The 26,822-nt window shown below is 47.4% G+C and overlaps 1 protein-coding gene across 3 annotated transcripts in view; it reads left to right on the top strand.

The window, feature by feature from the left end:
* The window catches only part of TMEM63B (transmembrane protein 63B), a 48,711-nt gene that overhangs the window by 2,192 nt on the left and 19,697 nt on the right, over positions 1-26,822 (top strand). The window contains exon 1 of one of the 3 annotated variants that reach the window (XM_021550477.3): positions 22,764-22,853. The exons of the other annotated variants lie outside the window; for them this stretch is intronic. The gene's annotated coding sequence lies outside the window, so the exon portion shown is untranslated. Of the gene's footprint in view, positions 1-22,763; positions 22,854-26,822 lie in introns of those variants that run through there. 3 annotated transcript variants of the gene reach the window in all.

Here is a 26,822-nt window from a genome sequence, read left to right as displayed (position 1 = left end):
CCAAGGTGCATCCCCAGCCTGCCTCCTTTCTCTAAGTGCCCCAGCACCATCCTGGTGGCCAGGGTAAGGCTGTGTGCTGAAAATCCAAGGACTGCAGGCAACACCTCCCGCTCCCACCCAAGACAGTTGGGACCTGTGTCATCTGACATGAAGCCTGCGCATCCGTGTGGTGCCTGGGGAGGGAGGAGGCTCTGGGTGTAGGATACTCCATGCGTGCTGTGTATTGCAGACAGCGCTGGTTATGGATCCTGTGGCTGATTTGCATATCAAAGCATCTGAGAGCTCTACCGTGGGTAGGGATGGGCAAGGATGATAAGGTTTGGTGGAGGCTGGGACTGGATCTTTCCCGTGGCTTTTTGTGGTGCACAGATGAGACAAGATGATGGGAATGTTTGGAAAATGGAGTTTTGTCTCCATGTCCTTGAATGACAGGACCATAAAGGCTTTTTTAATCTAGCAGCTGCTTTCCAGAGGGTGGGAATCAAGCAATTCTTGGTGACAGTCCCTTAGGCTGCTCTTTCCCAGCCTCCTCCTGCTACTGAGAGCTTGCTGGGTATCCCACAGTGTCGAGCCCTGCAGATGCACACACACATGCCCCCTGCCCCATCATCTGGCAGCTCCTGCAGCAAATGGCCAGTGTGCCAGCCTGCTGCTTCTTCTCCACACTGTCTCTCACACAGGGAGCCAGAGGCCCTGCTTGGAGCCTCAAAGCAAAGGGGCAGATTTCCTACTGCCTGAACTGGCTCTGCAGGGTGTCGGGTCTTTCATGATAGCTCAGAAGGGGTTGGGGAGGGGGGACAGGGAATGGCAGAGCCTTGAATGGGCCATGGCCTCTGAGATACTGAATGAGTCAGAAGAAGGTTTGGCTATGTCTGATCTCAATAAAGCTGTCTGTTCTTCCTCCTGGCTCTGGAAATGAACCTGGGGAGCTTCAAGCTTGCTTGCAGGCTGAGCTGGAAACTGAAATGCAGGTTTCCAGGAAGGGAGAGAGGTGGGGGTCCCTGTGTCCCTCTGCCACTTTGATTTCAGCAAATGTGTTGCTGTTCCTGATACTCTAGCTCCAAAGGACTGCACCACGAGGTGGGTGGCCTGAAGGTAGCTCTGTGTTCATTGTGGGAGTGCCTGCTGCCTGGAACTGCAGTCCTCATCCTCTTTCCTGTGCCCTATACAGCTCAGGCTCTTACTGGGATGGACCCCTCGCCTTCCTATCCATGAGCTGATTTGTGCAGGACCTGCCTTGAGCACAGCCTTCTCAGAAGGCACCTTTCTGCTTGCATCCTTCATCTGTCAGAAGCATTTTGGCTTGGCCAGGGTGGTGAGTTGCGGGGCAGGCCTGATGCATTGCCTAAAAAGTGCATTTGTCCTAGAAAGGAGAAAAACAAAAATCAAGGAATGAGAAAGAAATGCATCTGTATGTATGCATTCTGCAACAGAGAGAGGGTGAGATTTGCGAAGTCACTGCCAAGCTTGTAGAGCAAAGGATTGCGGTATAAAATGGCTTTTCTCTGAGCCTGCAGGCCTGTCGTTGGCACTGCCTTCTCAGTCCTTCCAGCATGGAGCTGGGTGTCTGCCCTCTGCTCCAAATACAGATTAGCTGCAGGAAGCCTGAGGCTGGCTTGCTATGAGAGATGCAGAATCCTTTCCTTCATGTTTCTGTGCGCAGTGCTCACTGTCCTTTACAGGGTTATGTTTGCGTGCCCCCTATGTGTTCCTTGCACATGATTGCTAAGCAGTCCTGGAAAGGCTTCTGTTCTCCCCTTGGCTCTTGCATGTTGAAATTGACTGCCTGCCATTCTCCCTCTTCTGTTTTCACTTTCACTCCTTCTTAAAGCCAGGTACTGGAATAGAAATGGTTTCCCTGTATCCCAGTGGTCTTGTCAGGCCAAGCTCTCGCAGTGGCTACACAGTTTATATGGGCAAGATAGGCGTCCTGCTGGCATAGCCCACTACATCTGAGCAAGGTCTGTTCTTGATGTGCTTTGGTCTAACTTGATGGCAGCAGCCTCTGCCCACATGGTTATTGTGCTGGAAAGAGAGAGAGCTGTTCTTTTATGCATGCTGTTTTTCCCCAGAGAAATTGTCTGTTGGTAGTACAGGTCTGGCTTAAGGTTTTGAAGATTTCCATTTCTGTTGGCTGTTTGTGCTGTTGCATTAAAGAAAGGGCTGGATCTCTTTAAGAGCTGTGTGTTAGAAAGGCAACACATTGCATCAGCACAGGAGAAAGCAGTCACAGGCAGGATTCATGCTGCCTGTTTTCAGTGTGTTCTGCTATTGCTGTTCTGAACCACCACAGCCATGCTACCTCTGAGCAGCAAGCTGGAAAATCTCCCTGCCTTTCTCTGTCTGGAAGAGTGACTGCTGCAGACCTTTCCTGTGTGTCTGTTCACTCTCACTCCCTGGAAGGACAGTCTGTTCCCAACCTTCCCTGGGTGTACTCATCTCCTCTGCACCCCTGTAATTTTTTTGTGCAGAGGAGTTGCTTGCTTCCCCTTCCAAAGCAGTGCTTTCTCATGTTTCTGTGCAGGTCTCTGTTCCCATCTTATTGCAGAGGATCACTCTGCAGACAGCTAGCTGCCACCAGTGGTATGACTTCTGGCTCTGCCACCATGTGGTGTTGCCTGTGGGGACATGTTGCACTTTATCCTGTTGACCTGCATGGAAGAACTGTTCTGATGGGCTCCCTTAATTCATCCACCTGTCTCCTGATGTGTTGCTGACATGGGTCAGGGGAGTGTGCTATTCTTAAAAGTGCAATTTTGTGCAAGAGTGCATTTGGTGGGAGATTCGTGTGCTGGCCTGGCACCGCTTTTGACAGATAAATGGTGGCCTTTAGTAGACTTTGTTTCAGGTCCCTTCAAAGTCGGAGACAATTTTGGCACGGTCTTGTACTTAGAGGAAACTGAGATAGCAACAGGCTTTGTCTTCTGCTTGAAGAAATTATCACATCTGACGATTTCTGCCAGAGGGCAGAGAGCACCTGGCACAGACTGGGGAGGGTCTCTGAAGATGGCCTCAGGCACTTGTGCTCTTGAGACAAAAATATAGTGCCTTTGGATCCCAAGGGAGATCTTAAAAGGGATTCATCCTTCATCTCCCTGTGCTTAGTGGCCCACACTCCCTTATGCGAAGGTGTTGAGTTTTGGAGGTTCTCAGGTGATGCTGGTAAAGCTGACCTCAAGCATATACAAGTGGGTGGTTTGGTTTTCGTGGGCTCTAAGTCCATGCTTGAGGCATAGACCTGGAAATGAATTATCATGTGTCTGCTGAACTGCAGTTGCTTTCTAAGGACTCACTCACTATTACTCACAATACAGAAAAGGCAGCTTGAGCTGGCATTAGTCACAAAGTTATAAATCTGGGAGGAAGGAACTGGGTTTGTGGTGGATGTGAAACTTAGTGTGAACTCCCAGCTGTGGCAGAAGGAGCTGGTGCAGCTCTTGGATAGAAGGACTTAGCTCCTGCAGGTGTGGAATAGAAGAACAAATAAAATGTGACAGTAAGAGCTCTGTCTTCACCTTGCAAACAAGTTCAGGGGTGTTGAGTTAATTCTAAAAAGCAAATCCAAGCACAAATCAGAATAGGTGACAAGACTATTTTGTTAAATTAGATGTGGTCATATGGGCAAAGCCTTATGAAATTTCCCTGAAAGTACTTCCTAGACTAAGGCAACTTTTGCATGGTGAGCAGCCACCAGAGAAAACATCTGGTGAAGGGACTGTCCAAGGTTTTATCCCTTGAAATACAAGGGGAAAACATCCAGTCTGTCTTAATAAGGTAGAATAAACAGTTAGTGTTTATTCTGTTAGGGAGGTGGGAGAATATGCCAGTTAAAAATCACCAGCATCCATTTGTCTGGAACATAGTGCATCCAGTTGGTCAATACCCATGCCTTAGATGTTGGCCTGCTCTCAGGTGAGCGGGGGTGACGGATGGATGTAATAGATCTTGACTTAAGTCAGCCAGCTCAGTGACCCAGGGGTAAGCCTTGTAAACAAATGAGAAAGGAGAAGGAGATAGGAAGCATGCCCCATGTAGACTCTCAACTAATGGCAGAATTGTATTCAAAGGAGTTTCTACCTGATAAAGAAGCCCTAGCTAAGCAGGCAGGCGAAGATAACGGAATTGTCAGAATTTGAGGATTGAGGATTAATGCTCTTCTGGGGAGCAGAAAAACACAAGGAAAGCCTTGTGCCAGGCTGTGTAAGAAATGACACCTCTAAGGTGCAGGAAGCAATTAGTGCTCTCCAAAGCCTTGTGCCAGGCTGAGTTAGGAGTGACACTCTAAGCTGCAGGAAGCAATTAGTGCTCTCCTGAACAGAGATGAAGTGTTGCTGAAGGGCCAGGCTCAGATACAGGGGCAACTCTTGGAGAAGAATGTGTGCAAACAAGAGACTATGCAGCAAAGCAATAGAAATTAAGATCTTTAGAAATATGATGTGGGAGGAAGGATGAGAAGAACTGTCAGAAGGGCTGTGTAACCTGAGTAAAAAAAGGTGGAGGAGGGAACTTTGTGGTCTTTAAGAATGTACAGCAATGTACATTTTTAGAAGACTGTAGTTATAATGAAGATGGGGTAGGAAGTTGCTTTACCTGTAATTAGGGAGTTCAGACTTTATGGTTCCCTGTAATATCAGTTGGGATAGTGAAGCAGAAATACAGGCTATCTTGAAGGGCTTTTTGGGGGAGTTGGGGTGTATATGTTAGTTTTGGAAGAAATTAGCTAAAAGTCTGTAGATCTGGATAAATTGCAACTGGCTGTGCTTCAAGTAAAGAATCTCAACAGACTGTTGACTGTTAAGGCCCCTTCAAGCCTGGCAGTTGTAAGAAACATTTTACACCTGGAAAGGCAGCAATGAGTAGCCCTAAGAATGAGACTCTACTGCCATAGATGGTGCTGGGCAGATTGATACTAAAATACACAGTGTAAATCCAATGTTTTCACTCAGAAAAGGCTGCTGAAAAACTGGAGAGAGTGCAGAAAAGTTACAGTATTAGTCTGAGGCCTGAAGAGATAGATTTATGGTGAGAAACATCAGAAGATAAATCTGCTTATCTAATCAAGGCAACGATGAAGATGAGGCCTGGTTATCCTGCTTAAGCATAATGTATCTTATGACTGTGTATCATTAGCTTAGTAGAGTAGAAATGCTAGGGTATGAAGAGTGGCAAAAAACATGGTGGGATGCTGGGGCTGTGGTCACCCTCAGAGCTGTGCAGTTAGCTAGCTCTGCCTTCTCCTCTTGTACATGTGGAGGTCTTTGCCTGTTACTTTTTCAGTGCACCTCTGTTCTCTGGGTTCCTTTGTTCTCCTTGCCTGTTGCTCCTTATTATCTAAGGACTTTTGTTGCGACTCCTCTACCTTATGAGGAGACAGCTCCAGTAAAACAAAGCACTCACCTGGCCCCATCTTATATAGGGTGATTCCCTACAAACCTGCACACATTCTCTGTGCATGTGCCTCTGGAATTGTTTCCTACCTCTCCTTGTCACATCCTGTTATCTGCCTCTGACTTGTAGCATCCCTTCTCCTGTGGTGCCCAGCTACTTTGCCAAACAGGTACTTGAAACAGCCAGCACCTAACACCTCTCCAAACTCAGCACCCTAGCCAGTGAAAATGATTAATGAAACCAAAGACGACCCTTGCCTCTGGGTCCTGGCAGTCTGTAATGCAGTGCTTTGTCACTTTGAGCTACTCGTTTATTTAGGGTCATTATGCCTGTTTTCAGTCTGTGAGGTGATGTTTCTTCCTTAGTCCAGTGAACAAACCTCAAAAGGGAGACTGGGTGAGATACCGCAACAAATGGCTCCCTAAAATCCTGCTGCATCCACAATTTCCCTTTCACCCACTAACACTGTAATGCTGTTAAAAATAAAAATGATCCACTGAGCCTGACAGGATGTATCCCTTGTAAATCCCTGCTGCTGGAATAGTGCTCCTGGAATCTCAGACTGTCTTCATGTTTTATTACTGCTTGGGGTAGGAGAGGAATTGCAAAGCTAGTAAATAGATCCTGACTATGGTTTCAAGTCAGGGAAGGCAAATACTTTGATATGCTTTAAGCAAAACTGGGGGAAAACCCCCAGCATTTCACTTTTTTATTTTGTTTTCTTCAAAGCTTTGTTCCATTTGATGAGAGGAGAGCTCTGGTTTGTAGGGAATAATGCCAGTAAGCCTTTGTGTTTTTGTCTGGAGAGTTGAGTGCTACAGGGTGGAACAGCTGAAGTTGCTCCAGGAGAGTCTTGTGGAGTAGGAGCCATAGCTCAGCTTTCCTGTGGTGGATATGGAATGAGGGATGCACCTTTGCAAATCAAAAGCTTAAAGGCATGGTATGGTGGCACTATTTGAGCATGGTCTGGGCCATGTCTCTGGGGTGCATTAGGTGTCTCCTGCAGCTTCTGACCTGCTTGATGCGTAGGACTGCCTGTTTTGATTGCTCTGACAACACATTATTTTAGCATAAAATGCTCCTGCTTCTAAAGTCTGGTTTTATTCCACCACCTTAAAACACTGAGAAGCAGTTTTGCCAGTACAACTGCACCTCCATCAATAGACTTATGCCTGTGGAGACATGTTGATTGCTTGGGTCTTTGTGTCTGACACAGCTGTGCTTGCAGATGTGTCTGGGGGTAGCTAGATGTGAAAGATCAAATAGAATCTTTAGATGGAGCTTGCAAATCTGGGGAAGAGAAGAGATGGGTCAGTCTAAGTAGAGGAGGTGGGCAGTTTTGATGAGCCTCTTTTCAGAATACATGGGGGTGAGTGGAAGTGTGTCTGGTAAATAGAGAACAAAGTAGGATCGTTCCATCATTCTTACCCTACTCTATCCAGCTCCTCCTTGGAGCAGGAGTTGGATAGAGCAGCATTGGCTGTACCAAAAGAGGATGGATTAATTTTTAGCTTTTATATTTTTCAGATTCTGTGCTGCTTTAGTGTGTAGTTCTGAGCTTCTGAGCTGGCCCTGGAGACTCCAGGAGCTCTGGGCCAACACTCTCTCTCCTAGCCCAGCACTAGGGCTTTGCTGCCTTGTTATTCCTGCTCTGCCTTCCCACTTAGACAGGTGTACATTTTCATACCTTTTTTGCCTGCAGGAGTCTCGTGGCAGGTGGATTTCAGGATAAGAGGGAGTGCAACTCAAATGTGGCTGGAGAGCAGTGGTTTGGTGTTGGGATTTTTGTTTCTTGGGTTGTTTTGTTGGGTTTTTTTTATCTGCCCGTACTTCTTAAAGTATGTGTGTTAGAGATGGCAGAACATGAACAGCTGTCCCATTGCTTGGTAAGTGAGTAGGCAAAAGAAGGTCCAGGAAGAAGACCTGCTGGTACATGTTACTGCCTGAAGTGCTGGAGGAGGAACCTCCCATTCCTTCCTGTACTGTGGTACCAAAGCAAAAACCAGAGGGAATAGTCAAGATGTGGTTTCCATTGTCATAATGTGGTGACTGTAAATGCCAGGGGAAAAGAAAAATGGACAGGCATATGTGCTTTCTCTGTTGACAGCCCCCACAGGGCTGGGGACTGGCCTTTCCCTAACATAAATTTGAAACCTACCTCTCCAGGTAGGAGAGAACTAAAGGACAAAGCGTGACAGTGAAGACAGGTGGCAGATGGCAGGAGGAGATACCTAATACCTGCATGAGGTGTAGAATGAAGAGCCTATGGATGGGGAGTGGAAGCTGGGGGCACTGAGCAGAGCAGCCTTGCTCCACCCAAAAGTGGATGCTTCATGCAGACAGGAGAGGCTGTGCAGGGGCTGGCATGAGGTCCCATGACTCAGACTAGAGATAGATGGGGAATGTTTTATCCCCTCTTTCTCATTTTTCTGTGTTAAACTTGCAGCAGGGTGCCACTGCACGCTCCCTGGAGGGCAGGAAACATACCTGGTCCTGGAGAGCCTAAGCGGTGACCTTGGATGGAAAATTAAACTAGCAGTGGCAAAGCTTTGCAAGGTGCACTGCTGCCCACCTGGGCATCTCCCTGTCTGCTTGGAGCTGACCAAGCAGTGTGAGGCTTTTGCTCTTGCAGTTACTCTGTCAAGCAGCTGGGAAACCATCCACAAACATGTTTGGTTTTAATCCTGTGGCTAGTTCCATGACAGTTGCCTATCCAGGAGAGGGGTAAATTCTCAAGCCAGAGCAGAATAGGGGACAGCAGGGCAGTGACAGCTCCCTGCTACTTTCCTGGACTTTAACAATAGGAGCAGAGGTCCGTTGCTGCAAGACATACCCTTTACTCCTAGTAATTCGACAGGGATTTCAGCTGACTGTAGGTGACAGTGCAGGCAGCAACAAAGTGCTGCTAGTATGTATCATCTGGAAAGTGGATTGTCTTGCCAGTGGCTGGAAATTAGCTGCGTTATCTCCCTGGGAGGAGTTGGGTGTGATTCTGATGATCAGAGGCATGGGTCGTATCAGCAGCATACCTGTAGTCATGTAGCCATTCAGGCTGGGATGCACAGCACAGGCAGGTTCTCCTGTGCTGTGGATCCATGTTGGTTCACTGCCGCTCTCTAAAGCAGAGTGTTGGCTCCCCTCACCCCGTGTCTTGGAGTGGTGGGTATACCAGAGGCAGGCTGGGTGCATGGCTGGTAGCAGCAGGGAGTGAGTCAGTGCTGGGGCGGGAGAATCGGTGCTGGGAGGAGCAGGTGGGCAGGGGTGAGCATGACCGGGAGCTGCTACATGGACATGTGGGAAGCTGGCATAGAGTGGGCACCCAGCAGTGGTTACAGGGGTGAACCAGGAGGATGAAGGGAGCAAAGGATTGTCCTAGGCATGGGCAAAGTTGCTGGTGCCTTCACCTCTGGTAGTGCATAGAATGCAGAAGCCTGCATCCCTGTTGATCCATGCTGAAGGGATGATACACAAAGGTAAGCTGAGTGGATGGCTTATAGCCAAAACTTTTAATACAGTTGTCCAGCAGTTCCTGGACCCTATGTGTGACCATGTCCTGTGCTCCAGTCAGACCTCTGGACTCCAAGTCTTGGCTGAACATGCACTAGAAATCAGATGAGGCTTTCTGGTAAAGCCCCTGACACCAACCCTCTCTTGCCTGTTAGGAAAGGTTAAAGACTCAGAAATTGATCCAGCCTGCTTAATGTAAATATGCATTCTAGTCAGCCCATTTGGGACTGGTAAGTGCTGTGGCATAGAAGACAAATCTGGGGAAGGGAGCCAGGAGGTCCATTATGAGTTTGGTAGGATGGGAGAGATATTGGCTATTTGAGGGCAGGAAAGCATTAACTTTCTCAAAGATTGAGAGGAAAATGTGAGGTTCTGAAAATTAGCCTGGCATCATGAGATGGCTGGATGCAGCCAGGAGGGAAAAATGGAAAATGCAGTGGTGGCTCTAGAAAGAGTCAGGGTCTGACACATTGTTTTGCCTGGAGGTGCTTCAAGAATCTGATCTGCTACCATATGGGTATGCAGTTCAATAACATCATGTGGGATCTGTTTCCAGCCATCTAGGATGGGATATAACTTGGCTCTGGAGAAAGTCTGCAAAATTCAAGGAGCCCTAGAAGGCACTCTTTTCTTGCCTTCTCTTGCCCAGGAGCATATTCTTGGACAGTATTCCAGGTGTGAGATGGTGCCTTGGGAAGTTGGGGTTGTAATCCCTTTCCTTCCTCAAACCTTTGAGACCCATAGCAAACCTTGCCCACAGTGCTCATCTCTGCCCACAGATAAAGGCTGGTGTCACTAGTGTCTCAGCAGTCAGATGTCCTTGCAAATCTTCCCAGGGGCACTGAGCAAATTGAAGAATAGAGTGACCATCCAGAGCAGGCTGGGCAAGGATGAGCAGGGCTGCTTCCCCACCCACTGGCTGGAGGGGTTGTGGTTCCCCTGGAGATGGACACTACCTTGAGGTCCTGTCAAAGCACTGTAGCAACCAGTAATGCTTTTTTGAGCTGCTGCAAGAGGGTCCCAGGAACTGTGAAGAGGTTTTCAGAGCCTTCATTTTAAATTGGTGCTTCAACACCTGCTGGCACTTGCTGTTTCTCAAGTCTGGAGCAGTCTGCAAGGGGGTGCTGGCACACTCCTTTGTGCTGGATCTGATCTCACACTTTCACAGGAAAGTGTTCCCAGAGCTTAAGAGTCTGATGTGAAACAGTAAGTGTGCCCTTGAGTCTCCTTGCATTGGTGAGGGAACTGCAGGTGATCAGCTGATTCTGCAGCACCCATCCCTAAGTAACCCTCCCACAATCCCCTCATCTTCCCACGACAGAAGAAAGTTCCCTTGCTCATGCTTCCTTGACTCATCTCATCCTCCACTTCCAGCAGGAGTGTGTTTGGTGTTAGTAAACATCATGTTTTAAATAGGCAATTGATGCTATATTGGGAGGAATTTTCTGTGGTGAGCACAGGCTTAGTGGGACCTGGGCCTGGAAGCTGTGAGTACAGCTCAGGCATGCAGGGGCATTGGTGACCCCTCATCAAGGGGCAGCTGTGGATGTGTCTGAGGAGATGCTTCCTGAGCTCCAACTTTGTTTACCTGGCCCTGATGTTTACCTCTGGATGCTATCCAGAGCCTCCCACCAGCTCTGCTTGGCTTCTCATGACAAGGATGTTGAGCTGCTGGAGCATGTCCAGAGAAGGGCAGTGGAACTGGTGAAGGATCCAGATCACAGATCTAATGAAGAGTGGCTGAGGGAGCTGGGGATGCTTAACCTGCAGAAAAGGAAGCTAATGGGGAACATGTGTACTTACTCTGAAAGGAGGCTGTAGCCAGATGGGGGACAGTGTCTTCTCCCACCTAACAAGTGATAGGGCTTAGGGGCATGTCTTTAAGTTGCACCAGAGAAAGTTTAAGTTAGATTTTAGGAAGAATTTCTTCACTGAAAGAGTGGTCAGGCACTGGAACAAGATGTCCGGAGATATGGTGGAATCCCCATCCCTGCAAGTATTCAAAACCCATGTAGATGCACCACCTGGGTACATGGTTTAATGGTGGATGCAGCAGTGCTGGGTTAATAGTTGGACTTGATGATCTTGGAGGTCTTTCCTAACATTAATGATTCTGTGAATCTGTGATGTGTAGATTGATATTAGATAGGTAGGATTGAAAGCAGGTGGGATTCAAGAGGAAGGAGTGAGATGCAAGTGGCTATGTTGGGCTAAACTTAGCCCTGAGGGTCTGCAAGTGTTTCATGTAGGGACTAAAGTACTGCTGGCCAGCAGCAGTGGAGTAAAACTGGGATCTTGGTAGCTGTCAATTTCTTTCCAGATGGTCCCTGACTCAGGAGGTGTATGTCAGCATCTGTGTGATTCTAAGATGAGCTGCTAACTTCTCTGGGATGCTTTGTACTGTCCACTAGGTTGCTGAGTAGAAGGCACCAAGCAAGGGATGTCTCTTTGATTGCTGAGGAGTCACACATACACATCCCTGTGCCTGTGCCACTTGGAGAGCAAGTGTTGACCCTAAAACACTGCTGGGTCTGTGGATTTCTGATGAGCTGCAGTAAATGAGTCATACACACACACCCAGTGTGAGTGCATGAGGTGGAGCCCAGCAGAGATGCATGTGGCAGAGTTGATTGCAGAGCTACCAGGACATGTCCCTGCCACCCAGACCTGGCAGTCAGTCCCCAGCAGCTATGGCTGGCACCACAGCCTCAGTAGAGACCCGATTTCTGTATGTGGGGATTCTTGAAGACTTTGACTGGGATGCCGGTCAAGTGACATAAGCAGAGGGCAAAGTGCCAGTTGTGAAATTCCAGCCTCCTCACTTACTGAGCTGTGGCAGGATTACTGTGGCAAGTCTTGGTCATAAATAGGTGGGCAGGGCAGCAGCAGTAGTGGGGCTAGCCACCCAGGACAGGAGGCTGGAGGAGTTGCTGCTCTCCTGCACCCTTGTGCTTTCCCATTTCAGGCCCTGGAAGTCTAAGCATGGCTGTCAGGTTTGCTCTGGGGAAGCTGGGCACTGTCCTCTCTTGAAGCTGGCCTGGGATGTATGTTTCCAACACTAGCACTATAGGGAGGAGATATGATGCACCCTCCTCAGGAGGCTGTGATTCAAGGAGGAGCTGTAAGTTGGCGTGCCTGGATGGTCTTAGGCAGGGGACAGCTGATTTTGCAGCCTTCCCGCTTATTAAATTTGAGGAGGACTGGGGGAAAGGAGCAGCAGGCTTCCCTGGGAGCTCTAGGGAGGGTGTGGCGGTAGATTGCAAAGTGCAAACTGAATCTGAAAACTCTTCAGTTTGGGGGGAGGAGGCTTTGCTTGGTCTGATGCTCAGGTAAGCAGTGTTGTCTGGCCTTACTCTGCATTGTCCAGGTTGTGTTTTAAGCCATGTAAACCTAATGCTGCCTAGGGCTTTCCTGGGCTTGCTCCTCAGAGCTGATTGGGGTATGTTGGAAGAGGCATCCCAGAACAGCCTTTTTGGCCTCCAAATATGGCAATGTGGCTACACTTTATCCATTGATAAAAAGCAAAATGTGCTGTAAGAGGCTTCTGTCTCATCTGTAGTGTGTAGCACATGTCTTTCCATGCCATAATCTAAAAAGCAGATGTTAGGAAGCCTCCATTATGCAGTAATGGATTTTTTTCTCTGCCATTGGTATCTCTAGGTTGCCTGCCCCATTAAAAGTGCAGGAAATTCTAGTTCATACAGCTGCTTGGGATTACTCTGAGGCAGCTTGAGTGCTTTAGTGCAGGAGACCTTTTCAAAATACCCTCTAAGATCAGCGGAGGTAACAAAGGTTGTGTTGTGTGTTTGCATTTGGCAAGAGTTGATTGGCAAGCTGATTGATGCTGGTGATCCACAGCAAATCTGGTAACAAGGTTCGGGTATTTCCCGCTATGTAAAATTGGCACAACTAGAATGTTTTAATGTTTGCCGATATAAATGGGAAAATTGAAGTTCTCCTTGTAACAGATGACACTTATCTAAATATTGTGTTTATTTCAAAGTTAAAAAAAATGTAAAGATAAAAACAAACCTTACTTTGCCCTCCCTCTGTGGACAGTTTGAGCACTGTGGGAGGCAGCTGTGCCGGAAGGAAAGGGGAAGTGAGAGGATAAGCTAGGATGACAGAGTGCTGGGATATATGTATATTTGGCCATGGTATGACTGACAGAGAACCCTTTGGCTTCTCAGGCTAAGAATGGAAAGAAGTTGTGCTGCAGAGCAAGGAGGCTGCAGTATCAATGTTCCTCTGGCTCTAGCCGTGTCTATGCTTGGGGTGTTTGGGCACAGTACATTGAGAAAGATGCTGACCACACAGGGAGACACACCAGCTGTAGGAACAGTCACACTGGAAAGGTGTGCTTGGAAAAATGACAGGTGTACAGGCTCGAGGAAAGTGGAGGCAGGTAAGAGATGTCTTCTGTCAGCAAGGGATCTTCAATCCTGATGCTGAGAAGGGAGAGCAATGTTTTTGATGAAGCAGTGAGAAGCAGAAGTAATGAAATTTGGAAGCAGAACTGGGAGAAATGGCATGCTTTTCAAGCCTGCCAGAACCATTTCCCCAGGAAGAGAAGAAACCTTTCTGGTCTAGGATCATTTATTTAACTGGTTGCTATGAAGTGTACAGCAGGAACCTATTTGCCAACATTAAAGAAAAATTCTACTTAAACTTTTTGGTCTTTGCTGCCTCTACCCTGAGGCACCCAGCTGGGGTTAGGTTGGTAGCTGCTGCACATAGCCAGAATCCAGAGAATGGTCTTGGAAACATCTGGTTCTTGAAGCAGAGCACAGTACTCAAGTCTGTCCCTTTTTGGGTAAACACTTTAATTTAGCCATGTACTTATGATGACTTCATTAAAAGTGTTTCAAGATAAGTATGTACTTCAGAGCTTTCCTGAGCAGGGGTCATTTCTTTTGCATGAAGATCGTTGACGAAATATCTTAACAAGCATTATCTTGTACAGTTGCCAAAGATTTGCATTAGGAGAAATACTAAGCAGTAATCTCATCTGGGTTATTAATTAGTAATTTATCTCAGAATGCCATAGTTCTACTAATTGTTTTTGTTTTTTTTCCCTGCTCTTGTAATGTGATTGGGAAAGCCAAGCAAACTTCACGCCTATAAAGAAAATACCTCAGCCACTGCTTTGGATGGTTTCTTTTAATGCAATATATGTGGTGTGTTGTCCCCTTTCAGAAATGAAGTATGGAGCAGCATGTTCACCCCTGTGAACCAGCAAAGAACAGGGGTTTTGTCTCTAGGTACCCTGAATCTTTGGAGTCCACTCGCTCCTTTTTATTTGGGTGATGGCCTCTCCTGCCCCTCTCTGTGATGTTGCACTTTCACACCAGTCTAGCCAGCCAGTTGACCTTTCCATAGAAGGTGAACAGTCAGGAATTATGATTTCTTGGCAGAAACCCATGTCATGTTTTAGTGCATCGTGGCAGTGTTGTGCTGTGTGCAGAGGGTTAGGGTTGTATGGGGTGACCGTCAAACTTCAAGACTGCACACCAAGATGGAGGCACGAAGTCAGACATGAAGACATGAAGTCACCTCAGGTTTGGGGCACCTGGACCCATCACATTGTTTTATTTTGACGTTAGAAGTCATCTGTGGAAGCAGAGATTGAAAAGCTTTTGGAGGGAAAGGTGGTCTCAGGAAATATGGCCAGAATAAGTATTGACACGGAAGGGCTTAGCAGGGCAGAAGATTTGATGGGATGGGAATAGCACAGCTCTTTCTGAGCATGTCTCTTTCAGAGCTAACTGCTACAGCCCCCATTAGGCTGTTCACCACTGATTTGCACTCTTTTTAGGGCAGTGCTTTCTGTGGAAAGCAGCCTCCAGGTGTGCAAGCTGCCTTACAGCAGCTCCAGGCTATGATGCTTAGCTGCTCCTGGGTGTTCTCCAAACTCAAGCCTATGGAATGCATCTGTTATGGACAGGCTTACAAAGAAAACTTTAAAATCACAAAAAAAGAGGCCAGTTAATTAAAAACAAGCGTGTTTATTACAAACTGAACAACTGGAAGCAAAAGCCCCCAGCTAGTCTGGGGACTGTTTCAACAACAACAAAGTAAGTTAGGGGTGTTTCCAAGGAAAGAACCGGATGTCACACATCCCAGGCCTTTTAAAGTCTCTCTCTTCTCTCCTGATTGGGGCGCTCAGGATCTGTGCTGTGATAGGCTATTTCTCTGTTGCTTGTTGGCCCATAAATTGGTGCAGTCTTTGCCAATCATTTTGAGATTCTCGCCTCCTTTGGTTTGTCTCTCTTCCAATCTTGATCTGAGCTGTGGCTGTGTTCCACAATGCTGTACTTCTGGAAGCTTCTCTGCCCTCCCTCCACAAAGATTGGAATCTTCTCCCCGATTCCACTCCCCTTTTATGCATGCACAACAGTATTGAGTTTTAATGTAACTAATCACCTTACTTGCACCCACAACATCTAACCCTGTACCATATGCTGTTAACTACATTTCCAATCACAACGTGTTACTTGTATCAGCAACATCCATCCTTATACATACATTGTTAACAACATCCAATCACAATTTGTTACTTGTACTAACAACATTTAACCTTGTATATACATTGCAAACTATATTCCCCAAAGGTTTAAATTTTTTTGTTTGTTTGTTTATAACACACACATGTCTGTTTTCCTTTCAGCACCACTGCCTGGAGCACCAGAGCCCAGGAAAGTCTGGCAAGCCTGAGGGGGTTGTTAGGTGTCTGGTCTTAGTCCTTCTGTGTAATACTCGTCTGTCTGGGCTGGAGGACCATTCCTGCCTTCACCTCCAGCAGAGAGGTGAAGGCAGGAATACCTTAATCCAATGTTTGGTGTGCTCCACATTGTTTTTTGAGGTGACCTCCAAGCTATTTCCTTCATATCAAGTTAGGATTTTGGTGGTCTTAGTAGATGTGAGCACACTGGCTTGAGCTAGGGCTGCAGGCCAGAGGAACCCAGGTTACTAAACTGCAGTCTTTAGTGGACTCTGATAGGCTTGATATTTGCTTGTGTGCAGCTGTGCTCCACAGATGAACAGTGAGTGACTCAGAGCAGCTTTATCCAGTTAAAGTACTATTTCTTTGTTTGCCCTAGCATTGAGATAGAGCCTGGATGACATGAGGCTCACACTGCTGCATCTTACCAAAAATTCAGTGCTCACCTCCAAACCCAAACAGCTGCTTTATCTCGCACACCTTTATCAGTAGGTCTGGGAGCCAGGCTGCTTACCTTCAAGTAGCACTTCAGTGTTCCTTGGTCTCTGCTGGATCTCAGTGCCCAGTGCCCAACTGGCGCTTTGTTCCCTGTGTTCCCAAGCCAGGCCCAGCTCCTCTTGCCAAGCCCAGTGGGGTGGAGTGAAACCATTGAAAAGAAGAGCCTGATCAACATCTCTCAAGTGCTAGTGGCTGGCTGAGGGCCCAGCTTACTGCATGCCAGTGATTCCTGCCTGCAGACCCCAGCCCTAGCAGTCAAAAGCAGGCAGAGCTGCCCTGAAAACTCAAGAAGAGGTAAGTGTTCAACAACCCTCATTTTTCCCAGCAGGTAAAGGTTATTGGGCACCTGTCTCCAGATTAGATCTCTCTGGCAGAATCAGAGCAAATATCACGTAGAAGAGGAGTTGAAGCATCTCTGGGTCCTGATGTGCTGAGTGAGGTCCAACAGATCTCTCGGGCCTTGGAGCAAGGATAGTCTCAATGCTCTGTTTAATGTCCATCTACCTATGCTGTGACCTTTGTTATTTATTCAGGGCCCAGCAGGAGGTCCAAATTGGTCTGTTATAACATCTGTCTCTCTTACTAGAGTTCAGTAGCTGCTGGGACAGTGCAGAAGGGGAACCATGTGCTGTAGGGTCTCAAGGTTTTTCCAGTGGCACAGTTGTCCTATGTTGGATGTGTTTGTGGCCAAGGTTGCCATGCTGCACTTGGCTGTACTGAGTGCCATGCCAAGCCTGTGTGTAGTTCCCTGGGCTATGCTGCTGTTGCTGGATCTCTGACTCTGTTGAGATTTCCCCAGTAGATTCAGAAAGCAAATTCCTAGATGGTCTCCTGTAACTGTCCTGGCTTGCTGGCCACATCCAGACTTCTTGCTGTGAGAACCCTTTGCTGATATCCACTGTTATTGAGGAATAATTGAAGCGTTTTCTCCTCCTGCTGTGGCTGCCAAATCTTTTTACAACTCAGCATGAAGTCATAAAGGGAGCTCAATTTTACTTGCTGCAGGGCTGTGATTATTTTGACCTTTGTTCATCTGTGCTGTGGGTCCTTTGTAGGCAGCTCTGCAAGGCAAGCACTATCTTAGGAATGCTTCAAGGAAGGTGGGAAAAGGTGAGAACATCCTCAGCCTGCAAATTGTAAACACTTGAAGCTGCAATCTGCTGAAGGACCTTGGAAAATAATGAACCTTTATCTGTTACAGGAAGGGTGCTGGTGCCAGAATTTGAAGTAGATGTTCCTGTTTTAGGAGCAACACTGAGGCTGCTCCTGCTGAAGCTCATGCAGTACCGTGGCAGCTTGTCCCTCAGTGCCCATGAGGGAAGAGGGTTCCTTCTAGGTTTCTTAGTTTGCATTCTGGGTGTCTGCTGCTGGATGAGAGAGCCAGGCGGGTGGGCCCTTCCCTACTAGTGCCAAGCTTTTTCACCAGTATGTCAAGGAGGGTTTTTCTGTGTGCCACTAAGTACCATCTCCAGGGATGCTGCTCTAAACACGTTGGACCCATTTTGCCACTGTTCTTGAATTGGTGCATGGTTTCAATTTTCTCATGTCCCTGTGGAGCAATTGCTCAAGAAGGGTGTAGAGAGTTGACGCTGGCTGAATGCCAGGCACCCACCAAAGCCACTCTCCTGCCCCTTTCCACAGCTGGAAGAGAGCATGTAATGAAGGGTTCCTGAGCTGAGGACTGGGAGAGAGCACTCATCAAATACCATCACAGGCAAAACAGGCTCAAATTAGAGATATTACTTGATTTTCTTGCTAACAAAATCAGAGCAGGACGAGAAGTAAAATAACACCTTAAAAACACATTCCAACCAGATCTACCTCCTATCACAGTAATGCAGAGAGACACAAAATGGGAGTTTAGGGTCAGTTCATCACCTGTTGTTTCTCCTGCTGCTTGGAGAAAGGAGTCATTCCCCTGGGGTCCTTCCCACAGGAGACAGTTCTCCATTAATGTCTCCAACATGAGCCCATCTCATGAGCACAGCTCTTTGTGAACTCCTACTATGTGAGTCCATCCCACAGGCAACAGCATCCCTCAAACTGCTGCAGCATGGGTCACTCTTCAAGGACAGGCTGCTCCAGCATTGTTCCTGTCTCTGCAGGTCTCTTGCAGAATCTCAGCCTCCTCTCAGGCATTCACCTGCTCCAGCATGGGTCACCTCCATGGACTGCAGGGGCACAGTTGCTTCACCATGATCTTTACCACAGACTACAGAGGAATCTTAGCCCTGGTGCCTGGAGCATCTACCCTCCCTTGTTCTCCACTGGCCTCAGTGTCTGCATACTTATTCCTCTCACATGTTTTCACCTCACTCTTCTCTGACTGCAATTGCACAAAACTTTTTTTCTTTCTTTTTTCATACGTTATTGCTGAGGAGTTACAACCATTTCTAATTGGCCCAGCCTTGACCAGCTTTGGAGCTGCCAGGTATTGGCTCTGCTGGAAATGGAGGAAGCTTCTGGCAGCTTCTCACAGGAGCCACTCCTGTAGCAGACCTTTCCTTTCCTCCCCACCCCCTTTCCTACCAAAGCTTGTCCATGCAAACCCAATAGAAAGGGGCATGAAGCTTTTCTTAAGTACCATCTAGGAGAGGTAATGCTTCACTCCTGTGCATGCCTAATTTGGTAGTGCCAGCTTAGGGCAGGACTGGGCAAGAGAGAAGCTTACCCCAAATAACTGCTGGCTGCTCAAGCAGCTTTCATGCTTCAGAGTCAGGGAGAGAGAGTGACGCTCTCAGGGCTGATGCACTAGGGTGTTCTGCCAGCCTCTGGTGAGGAACAGCTGTGAAGCCCTGAGAGGTGGCTTGGATTCCTCAGAGAGATGCTCTGTGCCACTAGTTGGTGACTTGCATCACCAAGGAGTTTCCTTGATTGGAAGTGCTGATCATACCTCATAGGCAATTGCACCCAGTGAACAAAATTCTTGTGTCTTTGAATACTGTGCTGCTGTATATATGTAAAGACATATATATACTGTATATGTATACTGTAAAGACTTCTGTCATGCAGAAGAGAGGAGGAGGAAACAATCAATGTGACCTTGAGAGACTAGATAAAAACCCAGTTTTATGAGAGACACATTTTTTGCTCAAGAGGAAAAGCTGGGTGTAGATGAGAATACCCAGTGTGTGACTGGCAGGAAACAGGTACGAGGCCTGAGAAGAAAGATGAATATGTAGTACTCTCCTATGCACAAGAGAATTAAGATCAGAATTTACAATGAGGTGAGGTTACTGTTAAACAAAGGAAAAAGGAATGAGAGCTGCAATAGTGCAGAGCTCCTGCTAAAAACACGCCCCTGTGCAAAAGGGACAAGATGGTATTTAGTCACTTGAGAAACAGAAGAGATGTGGAAAAATTCAGAGTAAATATGAAATCACCAGGGAGATTGGCTTGTGTTTATGGCAAGCCAGATGTCATGCACCTGAACAGCTCTCCGTAACAGTGCTTGAAAACTAAAGTGGTATTTGTGCAGTAAAGATCCTGTATAAAGTCACTCTCACTTAAAAAATGAAGTATGGGAGAGCTAGCCTGGGGCAGGACCACAGGTTGTAAGGAAAGTGCAGGCCATATGCAGGTAGTATAAATGATGATGATAGACGTGTTGGGAATAATCAAGATGGCAACCCATGAAGAACAGCCATTGTGCCAATGGAATCCATAAACTAGAAGCTGATAACTACTGGTATTGTGAGGTCATAAAGTCTCCATCCTTGTCTTTGCTAAAAGTCTACTGGGAATCAGTGAAGTTGCAACTGCTGGGGTGTTGAGTGATAGGTGAGGAAGCCCTGTTATCTGGGACTTACTCCCAGCCATATGATTTGGTTGCCATATCGCCACTGCTCATCAAAATATACTGTGGGCGGTCCAGCACCTCATCGGTCTTGCTTCTCTGATGGTTTTTTGTGTTTACTGGATCACTATCAGTGTATGCCTACAGGAAACAAGGGAAGCCAAACAGTAAGGGATATTCCTTTATAAAGTACAAGCTGGCAGACAAACTTGATATCTTTCTGAGATTTATAGCCTAATAACTTGAAAGGAAAGTGACAGGTAAATATATTTGTAACTTAAGTGTTTGATTTGGTAACTAGTCAATTTACTGTAAATCAGGGTGACTGTGATTCAGCAGTGCAGAGAGCTGATTGATGTGGAGAGCTGTTTGATAGATTGGGCTTTCTCTTGATGGCAGAGGACGAGTCCCTTGCTATGAACTGGGACACATGGATAAGTTCCCATGAGACACCATTGAGGGTGTCCATATGGCATTGAGACTCCATAGTGTTTGTCAGTAAGCAAACAAGATGAGACTGGGGACCTCTCCTTTATGGTGCAGAAATGCCAGGTACCATGGCTGTGTTGTTCCTCATAGCCACATGGAGGAAGTCGAGCTGCCTTGGCAGCAGAACTACATCATGGTGTTGTGTGGGTGTCACTGTTCTGCCAAACTTCTTTGGAGGGGAAGGGGCCATCATCAGCCTTTCCCTGATGGCCAGGCAGGAGCAGACACCCCTTGCCCAGGAGCACTGAAGGGAGTCCAAAGGGATGTGAAAGTTGAGGCAGGAGGACAGCAGTGTGGGACGTGCAGCATGGGAGCAAAATGCAGAGCCAGAGAGACCAAACTGCCCTTAGGCTGAGGACAGATTAGCCAGCTCTGATATAGAGAGCATGAACCACAGTATACTGGGTTTTAGGCTGTGGTACAGCCCTTTTTGTCATGGTACACTATGTTCAGGGCACCATATGACTTGAAAGCACTACCATCAGATTGGAGGGAGTTCCTGTAAAAAAGAGGCATAAAAAAGACCTAGCTGTTTGGAGCTATCAATCCATATCACTTGGCAAGGTAGTTTCCAGTGGGTGAAGGCAGCCTGAAGTGTTTTGCTGATTTTCAAAGGAAAGGCTTTTGTGAATATCCTGGGTGATTTTGAAAGGGACCGAGTTGTGGACAGGTTCCTGACCTTCATGAAACTCAAATCTAGGTTTTACATGGATCCAAATGCTCCCCACTGTTACAATCTGCTACCATCCATGCCAGGCACCGTCCCAGCTCAGGGTCACTTGTGTGGTTTGCAGTGCTTACAGTTGTGCTGGGAGCAGGACCAGCAGTTCCTGAGCATTGGGATGTACACAATCAGCAGTGTGCAAGCCACCACAAAATGGTGCTTTGAGCAGTGTGGGGTTGGGGCTGCCTGTGACAGTGACAGTACCTGCCAACACCAGGACTGAGAACTGATGTGCATTAAAGAAAGGTGTGATGCCCTTAAGTGGTAGATATTTGAGGCCTGGTGCAAAGCCAATTGGAAGGACTTCGGACCCAGGGCAAAGGTGCACTTAGTTTTTGCTTTGAAGAAGTCAAGCCTGCCAGACCAAAGCTTTGTAAGCCTGGTGTCCAGTTGCCTAGTTCATAGAGGTGAAGCATGCAGGGAGCTTTGTATTGACTGGAGGAGATGGAAAGGAGACAAAGAGATGTAGGGGTTAGGCAGGCTCCTTCTCCTTTCTATTGATACAGGACCGATCCCTGTTGTATGCTTGTCAGTGCTTTGCCCAGGCTTGTTGGAAATGCACCAGTAGCACTTTTGCTTCTTGATGCTTTTTCCCTTGGCCTGCAGATCACGTTTCTCCTCACTGCACCCAGCACGTCAGCACTTCTCCAGCCCTCAGCTGCCTGCGTACTCTATGCCAGGTCTGAGGCATGGTGCAGGACAGCTTTCCCACTCCTGTTTCTACACCAAGAGTGGTATTTTCCCTGTTTAAACTGTTGTACTCTGGAAAGGCTTTGAGCTAACTTGGAAGCCCTTTTCTCCCCACCTGTCCTGAGGCTATTCCCTACTTGCTTAACAGAGTCAGACTGTTCTTCCTGTTGTCTGCTTGTGGCTGCAAGCAGTTTGCTCAGAGCTCTGCTGGACTTTGCCATTTAGGTGCAGGTAACCTAGGTGGCTGTTTGAGAGGATGAGAAGGCTCCCTCAACCTTAGGTGCCAGCTGCTGTGTGAGGGTGGCCAAGTGCCCAGTGCAGGCAGGTATGTATTGCCCTGGCAGGCAGAGGCTCAGGGTGGCACATCCTCTGGGCTCAGGCCCCTGGGGTCACACTGTGGGTTACCTATGGTACTTGGGAGACCAAAGGGACCCCAGAGGAGCAGGTCTGAAAGGTACAGGCCGTGCCCTCGGCACCCTCCGTGTCTGAGAATCAAAGCACACCTTACCTCCCTGCCATTCCCAAGAGATTTAAGAAGGTTTGAGTTTCTTTGTTTTTACTCTGGAAATTTGGTATTCTAGCCCCAGACCTGCTGGTTTCCAGTTGCCTGTTTCTGCACCTCCAGCCTGCTGCGAGACTGTCACATTTCCATAAATAAATGTGTCTCTACTAGAGCCCAATCTCAATGTTCTAATTACAGATGCAGTTACTAACATTTAGTGGTGAGAAAACAAATGAACGTAGCTTGTGTGCTTACGTCGTTCCGTCTGAGAGCGCAAGCATCCGCTTTATTGATTTATATTTTTCTGCAGGTGTTTCTCAGGTCACCTCCTCGTGTCTGGCTGACATCAGTGGTGTGGCTGAAGGAACACAGACACTTGCCCGTGTCAGTGTATCTGTCTGCTGGTGAGCCAGCTGCCCAGCTCCTGCGTCACTCCTGCCCGAGTCCCAGCTCAGTGCTTCCTCTTTCTTCTTTCCCCCTGGTGCCAGGGGTTTGGCAGAGGACGTGAGTGCTGAGTATGAGGAGCAGAGACTTCAGGGTGAGCTGGTGAGAATGGGAAATGCTCTGTTTGAGAAGACCTGCAGTGCTGTTTATGTTGTCTGCCCTGGCCTTACAGTGCTGCAGCAGAGTTCAGTGTGGGACAAGCAGCCTCCTCAGCAGGGACCTCCCAATCCCCTGCCTGCAAGTGGGATGACTCCGTAAGCATCCTGGTGCACACTTTGTAGCCAGTCATAGCAGTGAAGGACCATGTAATCTTGGCCTTCCCACCTGATTCTGCTTTCTTTCTTCTTTCTCTTTGCAATGGATAGATGGGAGAGTGGAGGTTTGCCTGGTTGCTGTTTGGGTCCTCATTTGGGTGCTGACCTGCAGGCCAGGGACAAAGACAAGGAGGAGAAGTTGGTATTCTAGCCCCAGACTGCTGAGGCCACCAAGCTCTTAAGAGCTCTCAACAGCAATTCTCAGGGCTGTGTTTGCACAGGGCTTAAAAGGCAGAAGCTGGGGCTGCAGCAACAGGGGGGATGTGCTTTAGGGACTTCAGGTAGGAAGCTGTATGCCTCTGCTTCTGACAGATGGTGAAAGCAGGGGACACTGTGGACATGCTGGCCTTGCTGGGGATGTAGGAGCTATGCTGCAGGGTAGGGAACAGGTTTCTCTGTGGAGGGGAGAAGCTTCCTCTCTTCCTCCTTCGTACTGTTAATAGAGAAGGGGATGGAGTATTGCTGAATAAGAGTGGAAAATTCCTTTTGGCAAGTCTGTCTTTGCTGTTTTGAGGAAGTCAGCATTAATTATGCAGAGTGCAGGAGGGGAAGCCTCTAGGGATTGCATGGAACCTGGTTTGATGTCCTGCTCTTACTGTGCCTTTGGCCCCACTACATTCTGTGGTCACAAGCCATGCTTGTGATCAGGAAAGGGCTTGCGTACCTTGAGCTGGTTCCCACCACTCCAGCCTCACAACAGCTTCCCACCAACTCCCTGTGCCTTGTCTCTTGATGCTCAGGAGCTCATGCTGATGTTAGCATCTTAGCTCAGGCTGAGCCAAGCTTGCCCTGACCTACAGCCTTTAAGGGGAAGGAGGGACCAGGAAAGGCACCTTTAACCATGTTCCAGTGCAGCACAGTTTGTGTGGTCAAAGATGCTCCTTTACCTGTGGTGGCAACATAAGGTATAAGGAAACATACAGCATCCTTCCCTAGAGGGAGACACTGGAATCAAAACAGAAAGCTTTTCAGAACCACCTCTGCCTTCAGTGTGTATTTGAGCTGGGGAGAGCAGCTGTTGCTAGAAAAATCCCCATATCCCTCCCACACTGCTGGAAGGGATTTCCTTTCATAACTGGGAACTGTGCTTCTATAGTGTAAGACTGCATGCTGGAAGCACCACCTTTCCTCCCTGCATGTGCTTTGAGTGAAACACCGTACCCAACATCAGCTGTCTGCAGGGCTGGCCCTGCACCTTGCAGCACAGGTTACATTGGAGCGTGCCCTGCCTGGCTGAGGATGGGGGCAGAGAGTCCCCTGGACTGAGCATCTGAGACCAAGGTGCAAACCAGATGTAAGGAAAGAGGCATTGCCAGGCCCATGGGTTGCACTGTGCCTGGGAAAATCAGCCAGTCTCCTGCTCAGCTGAAAGACTCCTGGGAAAGGCCTTTGGTGAAGGATACTAACCAGGCACTATTGATAAAGACTGTGGAATTGGTTGCCAAAGCATTTCACTTAGTTGCCTAAATGGTGTTGTAACCCCAGAAGAACCCTGGTAAGTTTTACCTAAATTGATACAATGGCAGGTCAGCAGGTCACCTCTAGCCTGCTTCCAGATGTTCTTGCAGCTGGGAGAACTAGAAGGGCACAAGTGCTCTGAACATTCCTGTGAGCTTTTCCCAGCTTCCTACACACCTGAAGCACCTCTGTTTCTATGGGGAGTCCCTGGTGCTTACCAGCTAAGTGGAGAGGTTGCATAATGAAGGATGATGTGGACTGCTTCTGTGCTTCTTGACTCAGCTCATGAAAAGGCAGTGTAAGACTTGGGCATATGCCATATCTTTTCCATTGCTGAGTGTTCTGGCTGGGTTACTGAAGAGGCTAGGAAAGTTTATATCCAGTCCATCCTTTAGGCTTCAGGGAAAAATTATATCTCTGGGACCTGTCTCTGAAATGTGTCTTAAATGACCTATAGGCTAGCAGAATTTGTCTTCAGTATGTAATGGTTCGTATAAATAATGTTTAGATAGGGCTGTGGGCAATCTGAGCATATGAGCCTCATTTCTTTTAAGAAAGACTACTGGAAAAATGGGGCTATAAAATATGCAAAAATGAGGTAAATAGTTTGGTGTCTGCAGAGGAAAATCATAGTTCCCTGATCTGTTGCAAGTCTTTCAATACTGTGGTAAAATAACATCTGGCAGACTTGTGTAACTTGCTTGGATGTTCAGAAAACTTCTCACAGAAATTTCTCACAGAAAACTGTTAAGAAAACTGCTGGAAGAGGTGTAGAGTTCTGGCTCAAAAATTGGCTGAGGTTCTACAAACAAAGTCAAGGAGTGAACTAGCAATTTTAATGGTACAAGAGCAGAGGGATGAAGTCCTTTGCTATTAATGACCCAGAAAAGGTAATGGGTAGCAAGGTTCCTAAAATCGGCCAATACCCTACAGTCATTCATATTTGTCAAGAGGAAGTGACTCCAAAGTGACACCATATGTAGTGAAGTGGTCTGAGAAGTTGAGAAGCATGCAGCCAGGTGTATTGGAAGGAGTGATTTGCTCTGGGACATGGCTGGCTTCTAATTTACCTTGGCTACTCAGGGCAGTAGGATTGCAGACTGATGGCAGAGATGCTTTTCTTCAATATGGAAAGATGCCATCAGAGAAGTAAATGGTGCTCAGCCATGTGAGGAGTAGTGTAAGGAGAGATGCTGAGAGCATCAGGGTGTTGTTCTGGCAGTCAAGGTCATTTCCCTACCCAGGGTGCTGTATATGTGGTTCTGGTCACCTTTCCATAGGGTCAGAAGAGAGGATGTGTTAAGAATGTGTGGTGAGTGGTTAAAGCTAGAAGACACATTGTGTCCTAGGAAGGAGCAAGGACGTAGGAGTGAACTTAGTAGATCTAGAAAAAGCAAATGTTTTTCTTCTTTGCCTTTTTCACTACAGAAAGAGAACTCAAGGCTGTGGTGTTACAGTAGGATTGTAGTCTTTACTCAAGATCTAGAACTTATTGCTAAAAATTTGCAAGGTTCCGAAAAAGAGGATTGAGAGATATTTCTTCTTTCATTCAGTTAATCTAGATTACATATACAGAGGGGTGTAACCATTTGTGCTCCAAAGTGTGCGATACTCCTTTGAGTCTCATGCCATCATTTTTTCCCATCATTCCCCTAGAGCTTTTAGTCTCTAGTTAATTCAACCTGGGTGAGTTATCCTGTCTTCCCGATTTATTTCTAACTGTGATCTCATGTCTTGGCTTGTTTTTCTCCTGCCTTTTGGCTCCCTTGTTGTGCCCTAGGCAACTCTGCTCCACCTTTGTACCTGTGAATTATGTCTTAACAGGCTACTTTGTGGCTTTTCCAATTTGGCTGACCCCCTCTCAATGTCTGTACCCAGTTGGGCTTTTGCTTCTCAGGCTGCCATTTGTAATTGGTGCTTCAGTTGGTTTGTAGCTGTGCAGCCGTTCAAGCTGAGCTGGGAAGCATCACTTTGAAGTGGAGCTCTCTAGGTCACCACAGCGAGTCATTTTGTGGTTGTTTTCCAGCTAGCATTGTGCTGCGATGCTGATAAATCTCTGCAGCCAGGCAGGAGATGGCCAGGATTATACCAGTGAGCTGGAGGTAGGGGCCCTGCATCCCCTCTGCTAATGTCACCAAACAATGCAGAGCTTGAAGGGCAGTGCTGGTGGCAGCTTTCACATCCTTTTGGCAAGTGATGGCTGTTCTGCTCAGCCCTGAGGGATGGCATTTCTGGGAAAAAAAAAAAAAAAAAAAAAAAAAAAAAAAAAAAAAACCAGGCATTGCCCAGAA

The sequence above is a fragment of the Lonchura striata genome, chromosome 3 (genome assembly GCF_046129695.1).
Source record: "Lonchura striata isolate bLonStr1 chromosome 3, bLonStr1.mat, whole genome shotgun sequence".
In the NCBI taxonomy this organism is placed as follows: domain Eukaryota; kingdom Metazoa; phylum Chordata; class Aves; order Passeriformes; family Estrildidae; genus Lonchura; species Lonchura striata.
Note: the sequence above shows the minus strand (reverse complement) of the source record. Positions and strands in the feature narration are given on the sequence as shown.